The 6,000-nt window shown below is 42.1% G+C and overlaps 4 non-coding genes across 4 annotated transcripts; 2 read left to right on the top strand and 2 right to left on the bottom strand.

Annotated features, from left to right (window-relative positions):
- Positions 1–640: 640 nt before the first annotated feature.
- On the bottom strand, positions 641–712 carry trnad-guc (transfer RNA aspartic acid (anticodon GUC)). Its single transcript has one exon. It is a non-coding gene; the product is annotated as a tRNA-Asp (tRNA).
- A 207-nt stretch (positions 713–919) lies between these two features.
- trnan-guu (transfer RNA asparagine (anticodon GUU)) lies at positions 920–993 on the top strand. The gene has a single exon. It is a non-coding gene; the product is annotated as a tRNA-Asn (tRNA).
- Positions 994–2,444: 1,451 nt separating this feature from the next.
- trnad-guc (transfer RNA aspartic acid (anticodon GUC)) lies at positions 2,445–2,516 on the bottom strand. The gene has a single exon. It is a non-coding gene; the product is annotated as a tRNA-Asp (tRNA).
- A 207-nt stretch (positions 2,517–2,723) lies between these two features.
- trnan-guu (transfer RNA asparagine (anticodon GUU)) lies at positions 2,724–2,797 on the top strand. The gene has a single exon. It is a non-coding gene; the product is annotated as a tRNA-Asn (tRNA).
- The last annotated feature ends 3,203 nt before the right edge of the window (positions 2,798–6,000 follow it).

Below are 6,000 nucleotides of genomic sequence, written 5' to 3' on the forward strand. Positions count from 1 at the left end.
GTGGTTTGTTTTGTATTTGTTTATAAGAACTTCAATTATATGGAATTTTCAGTTTTAAAGTGAATGGAAAAGGACAAGATGGGATTTCCTGGCGGTGAGAATTGATCTCATCACCAAGGAAACAACTTTTTAGGTCTTTGTCAGACAAGTTACAAATTGTATTTGTCCTTATTCCGGGAGGATTAAGGGCTACCTGGCTGTCATTGGATGCTATCGAAAGAGGTGTCAAGTCATTGCATTAGAACAATCGGTCTGACGACTTAGCTGTAATGCACAGTGGGCATCTTGTTGAACTTACCAAAACCTAACCTTAATTGTGAGAAAACAATGTCATGTCCTTCTTTGAAAGCTGTCTTTGAAAAGAAGCAGAAATGTGACAAGTGCCATATAGGACAGAAGCACTAAAGCTTTAGATGTGGACAAATGTTGTGAAACAGACAGTGCATTTAGAATAAATATTTGAGTCGCAAAGAATTGTGGGGTTCATGAATTACCTGTTGATTCTTGCAAAGAAGGCGGCCATTTTTGTGACACCACAGTGAGTGTGTAGGAGTTGAAAGAGGTTTCACCAGCAAATAGGGGTTGGTGCAAGATAATGTGTTTTCTAGGAGCCAGTTGAAGGCTGAACTAGAAAAGGGCTCTCCCCGTCAGGGAATCGAACCCTGGTCTTCCGCGTGACAGGCGGAGATACTATCCACTATACTAACGAGGAACTGACACACTTGAACAAACATGTCGAAGATGGGTCACAGACGAGCTGGGATGCACACTTTGTTTCCTCAATGGATGAAGTGGCATGAAAAACCAATTCAAATGCAATCTCTCACAAACAGACTTTTTAGTCCATTTCAAATAAGAAATGACATGTCATCATTTACCAACAAGCACTATAATCAGAATGGTATTTTTCACACATGTTGTCTCTGTGGCGCAATAGGCTAGCGCGTTTGGCTGTTAACCGAAAGGTTGGTGGTTCAAGCCCACCCAGAGGCGTTGATTACTCCTGTCCTTCCTTCAATGCTAGTCTCATGTTTACTTCTATCTGGTTAGCTAATTTAACGAGTACTTTCATCCCTCAGCTCATTGAACTTTCTTAACTTCATAATCATATCCAAATATTTCCCCAGACTCATGAAAATGCAAGAGTGGACACAGAGTGGACACAGAGTGGGTGGGACAAGTGCTTTGGAACTTCAAAAGTACACAAAGCACGGTCCTTTTCTGTGCTGCTGCAACACACAGCCTGTTAATTTGGATGGACGCTCAAGCTTTCCCTAGGGCTGTAGGCTGAAGAACGTCCTGGCGCTGCCAACAGACATAGTTCCACTACATTGCAACTACTGAGTATCTTGGTTACTCCACAAGCAAAACACCTCAGTAGACGCCCTGCTTGACAATTCAGTTCAAAAAGAAAGGGCCTTTTTCTCAATTCAATCTTTGCCTTCTGAGCAAGCAAGCACTTGTTAGTTTCACACTTTCCAAAGCTGGTCCTGGAAGATGTCAGGATGGACGAGGAGTCCGACGCACTGCGCTATAGTTGCAGTCTCGTACTGGCACCTGTTTGAATGCAACTTCTGACATTCAGCCAGCAGTCATGCTTATGCTCAGCTGTCCTCAACAATGTAACAGTGCATTATATTTACTGTCAAGCAACATCACCAACAAACTTGGTTGATGTCAAGTCATTCAGACAAAACGGACCTGTTTCTCTTTGGAGACTGTTGTCGGATGTGCTGGAAATGACGGAAAGACTGATCAATGCTTTCTGATTGCTTTTATCAGAAAACTCTTTCTGAGGTTCTGTGTGGTTTGTTTTGTATTTGTTTATAAGAACTTCAATTATATGGAATTTTCAGTTTTAAAGTGAATGGAAAAGGACAAGATGGGATTTCCTGGCGGTGAGAATTGATCTCATCACCAAGGAAACAACTTTTTAGGTCTTTGTCAGACAAGTTACAAATTGTATTTGTCCTTATTCCGGGAGGATTAAGGGCTACCTGGCTGTCATTGGATGCTATTGAAAGAGGTGTCAAGTCATTGCATTAGAACAATCGGTCTGACGACTTAGCTGTAATGCACAGTGGGCATCTTGTTGAACTTACCAAAACTTAACCTTAATTGTGAGAAAACAATGTCATGTCCTTCTTTGAAAGCTGTCTTTAAAAAGAAGCGGAAATGTGACAAGTGCCATATAGGACAGAAGCACTAAAGCTTTAGATGTGGACAAATGTTGTGAAACAGACAGTGCATTTAGAATAAATATTTGAGTCACAAAAAATTGAGGGGTTCATGAATTACCTGTTGATTCTTGCAAAGAAGGCGGCCATTTTTGTGACACCACAGTGAGTGTGTAGGAGTTGATAGAGGTTTAACCAGCAAATAGGGGTTGGTGCAAGATAATGTGTTTTCTAGGAGCCAGTTGAAGGCTGAACTAGAAAAGGGCTCTCCCCGTCAGGGAATCGAACCCTGGTCTTCCGCGTGACAGGCGGAGATACTGTCCACTATACTAACGAGGAACTGACACACTTGAACAAACATGTCGAAGATGGGTCACAGACAAGCTGGGATGCACACTTTGTTTCCTCAATGGATGAAGTGGCATGAAAAACCAATTCAAATGCAATCTCTCACAAACAGACTTTTTAGTCCATTTCAAATAAGAAATGACACGTCATCATTTACCAACAAGCACTATAATCAGAATGGTATTTTCCACACATGTTGTCTCTGTGGCGCAATAGACTAGCGCTTTCGGCTGTTAACCGAAAGGTTGGTGGTTCAAGCCCACCCAGAGGCGTTGATTACTCCTGTCCTTCCTTCAATGCTAGTCTCATGTTTACTTCTATCTGGTTAGCTAATTTACTCAGTACTTTCATCCCTCAGCTCATTGAACTTTCTTAACTTCATAATCATATCCAAATATTTCCCCAGACTCATGAAAATGCAAGAGTGGACACAAAGAGTGGGTGGGACAAGTGCTTTGAAACCTCAAAAGTACACAAAGCACAGGCCTCTTCTGTGCTGCTGCAACACACAGCCTGTTAATTTGGATGGACGCTCAAGCTTTCCCTAGGGCTGTAGGCTGAAGAACGTCCTGGCGCTGCCAACAGACATAGTTCCACTACATTGCAACTACTGAGTATCTTGGTTACTCCACAAGCAAAACACCTCAGTAGACGCCCTGCTTGACAATTCAGTTCAAAAAGAAAGGGCCTTTTTCTCAATTCAATCTTTGCCTTCTGAGCAAGCAAGCACTTGTTAGTTTCACACTTTCCAAAGCTGGTCCTGGAAGATGTCAGGATGGACGAGGAGTCCGACGCACTGCGCTATAGTTGCAGTCTCGTACTGGCACCTGTTTGAATGCAACTTCTGACATTCAGCCAGCAGTCATGCTTATGCTCAGCTGTCCTCAACAATGTAACAGTGCATTATATTTACTGTCAAGCAACATCACCAACAAACTTGGTTGATGTCAAGTCATTCAGACAAAACGGACCTGTTTCTCTTTGGAGACTGTTGTCGGATGTGCTGGAAATGACGGAAAGACTGATCAATCCTTTCTGATTGCCTTTATCAGAAAACTCTTTCTGAGGTTCTGTGTGGTTTGTTTTGTATTTGTTTATAAGAACTTCAATTATATGGAATTTTCAGTTTTAAAGTGAATGGAAAAGGACAAGATGGGATTTCCTGGCGGTGAGAATTGATCTCATCACCAAGGAAACAACTTCTTAGGTCTTTGTCAGACAAGTTACAAATTGTATTTGTCCTTATTCCGGGAGGATTAAGGGCTACCTGGCTGTCATTGGATGCTATTGAAAGAGGTGTCAAGTCATTGCATTAGAACAATCGGTCTGACGACTTAGCTGTAATGCACAGTGGGCATCTTGTTGAACTTACCAAAACCTAACCTTAATTGTGAGAAAACAATGTCATGTCCTTCTTTGAAAGCTGTCTTTAAAAAGAAGCAGAAATGTGACAAGTGCCATATAGGACAGAAGCACTAAAGCTTTAGATGTGGACAAATGTTGTGAAACAGACAGTGCATTTAGAATAAATATTTGAGTCACAAAAAATTGAGGGGTTCATGAATTACCTGTTGATTCTTGCAAAGAAGGCGGCCATTTTTGTGACACCACAGTGAGTGTGTAGGAGTTGATAGAGGTTTCACCAGCAAATAGGGGTTGGTGCAAGATAATGTGTTTTCTAGGAGCCAGTTGAAGGCTGAACTAGAAAAGGGCTCTCCCCGTCAGGGAATCGAACCCTGGTCTTCCGCATGACAGGCAGAGATACTGTCCACTATACTAACGAGGAACTGACACACTTGAACAGATGGGTCACAAACGAGCTGGGATGCACACTTTGTTTCCTCAATGGATGAAGTAGCATGAAAAACCAATTCAAATGCAATCTCTCACAAACAGACTTTTTAGTTCATTTCAAATAAGAAATGACATGTCATCATTTACCAACAAGCACTATAATCAGAATGGTATTTTCCACATGTGATGTCTCTGTGGCGCAATAGGCTAGCGCTTTCGGCTGTTAACCGAAAGGTTAGTGGTTCAAGCCCACCCATAGGTGTTGATTACTCCTGTGCTTCCTTCAATACTAGTCTCATGCTTACTTTTATCTGGTTAGCTAATTTACCCAGTACTTTAATCCCTTAGCTCTTTGAACTTTCTTAACTTCTTTTTCAAATCCAAATATTTTCCCACTCTCATGGAAATGTAAGAGTGGACACAAAGAGTGGGTAGGAAAAGTGCTTTGGAACTTCAAAAGTACACAAAGCACGGGCAGACTAGACGTTCATGCTGGCGTTAGGAAAGATAGTAGAAATGATGTTTCTCATCTTTTCAGTGTCTTTTTCAGAGATGGAAGATGAAGAAGAGTTGGAGGGAATGATGCTTTCTGTCTCTCCATCCAAACTCCTCCCTTTACAAGGTAAAACTAAATCACACACAAGTACACACTAAGTTTTAATTACCACTTCTGATTCCAATCTATTTTCCTATTTCTTTCACTAAAGAGCAGGGGCATGTATTGAAGAAGATGACAGGACCCATGTGTTTAGGAACAATACCATTCAGCCAAGTGAGCAGCACAAACGTGCACACATCATACCTTGCGTGTTGATTATGTTTCTGTATGTAGAATAGTAGTACTAGTAGTTGTAAATCTGATCTTAGTTTTATAAGTTTTACAGGATATAAGTATTCTTACATGGTTTTGAGTGTTTTGCACAATTACTAACAAAGAACTGTAAATAGTGATGGATATTTCCTGAGTCTCTGGTATGAAGAACTGGACAGCACCGGGCCTTGACATGATGAATGCCTACTGGCTAAAGAAGCTCACCGCACTCCAAAAACGCCTGGCAGCCCAAATGAACCAGCTGCTAAGAGATGGGACTCACCCCGAATGGCTAACGGAAGGATGAACTATCCTAATCCAGAAGGATGCCTCAAAAAGTGCAGTCCCATCCAACTACAGGCCAATAACCGGTCTCTCCACAACATGGAAGCTCATGTCAGGAATCATTGCAACCAAGATAAATATGCACACGAATCAATACATGCACAACACACAGAAGGGCATTGGTAGAGACTCCAGAGGAGCCAAACACCAACTCCTGGTCGACAGAACAGTCGCTCAAGACTGCAGGAATGACACACAGACCTGTGCACAGCCTGGATTGATTAGAAAAAAGCCTATGACTCAGTGCCACACACGTGGATCACTGAATGCTTGGAGCTGTACAACATCAACAGGACTCTAAGAGTCTTCATAGGAAACTCAATGAAGCTGTGGCAAACTCCCCTTGAACCAATGGGAAGCCACTTGCACAAGTCTCCATCAAATGTGGGATACCAAGGAGATGCTCTCTCCCCACTGTTGTTCTGCATAGGTCTGAATCCATAGCCAATCAATAAGACTGGCTATGGATACCGACTCAGAAATGGGGCCAACATCAGTCACCTCCTCTACATGGATGACATCAAG

This window comes from Oryzias latipes, chromosome 11 (assembly GCF_053564925.1).
Source record: "Oryzias latipes strain Hd-rR chromosome 11, Olatipes_Hd-rR_3.1".
NCBI classification, from domain to species: Eukaryota; Metazoa; Chordata; class Actinopteri; order Beloniformes; family Adrianichthyidae; genus Oryzias; species Oryzias latipes.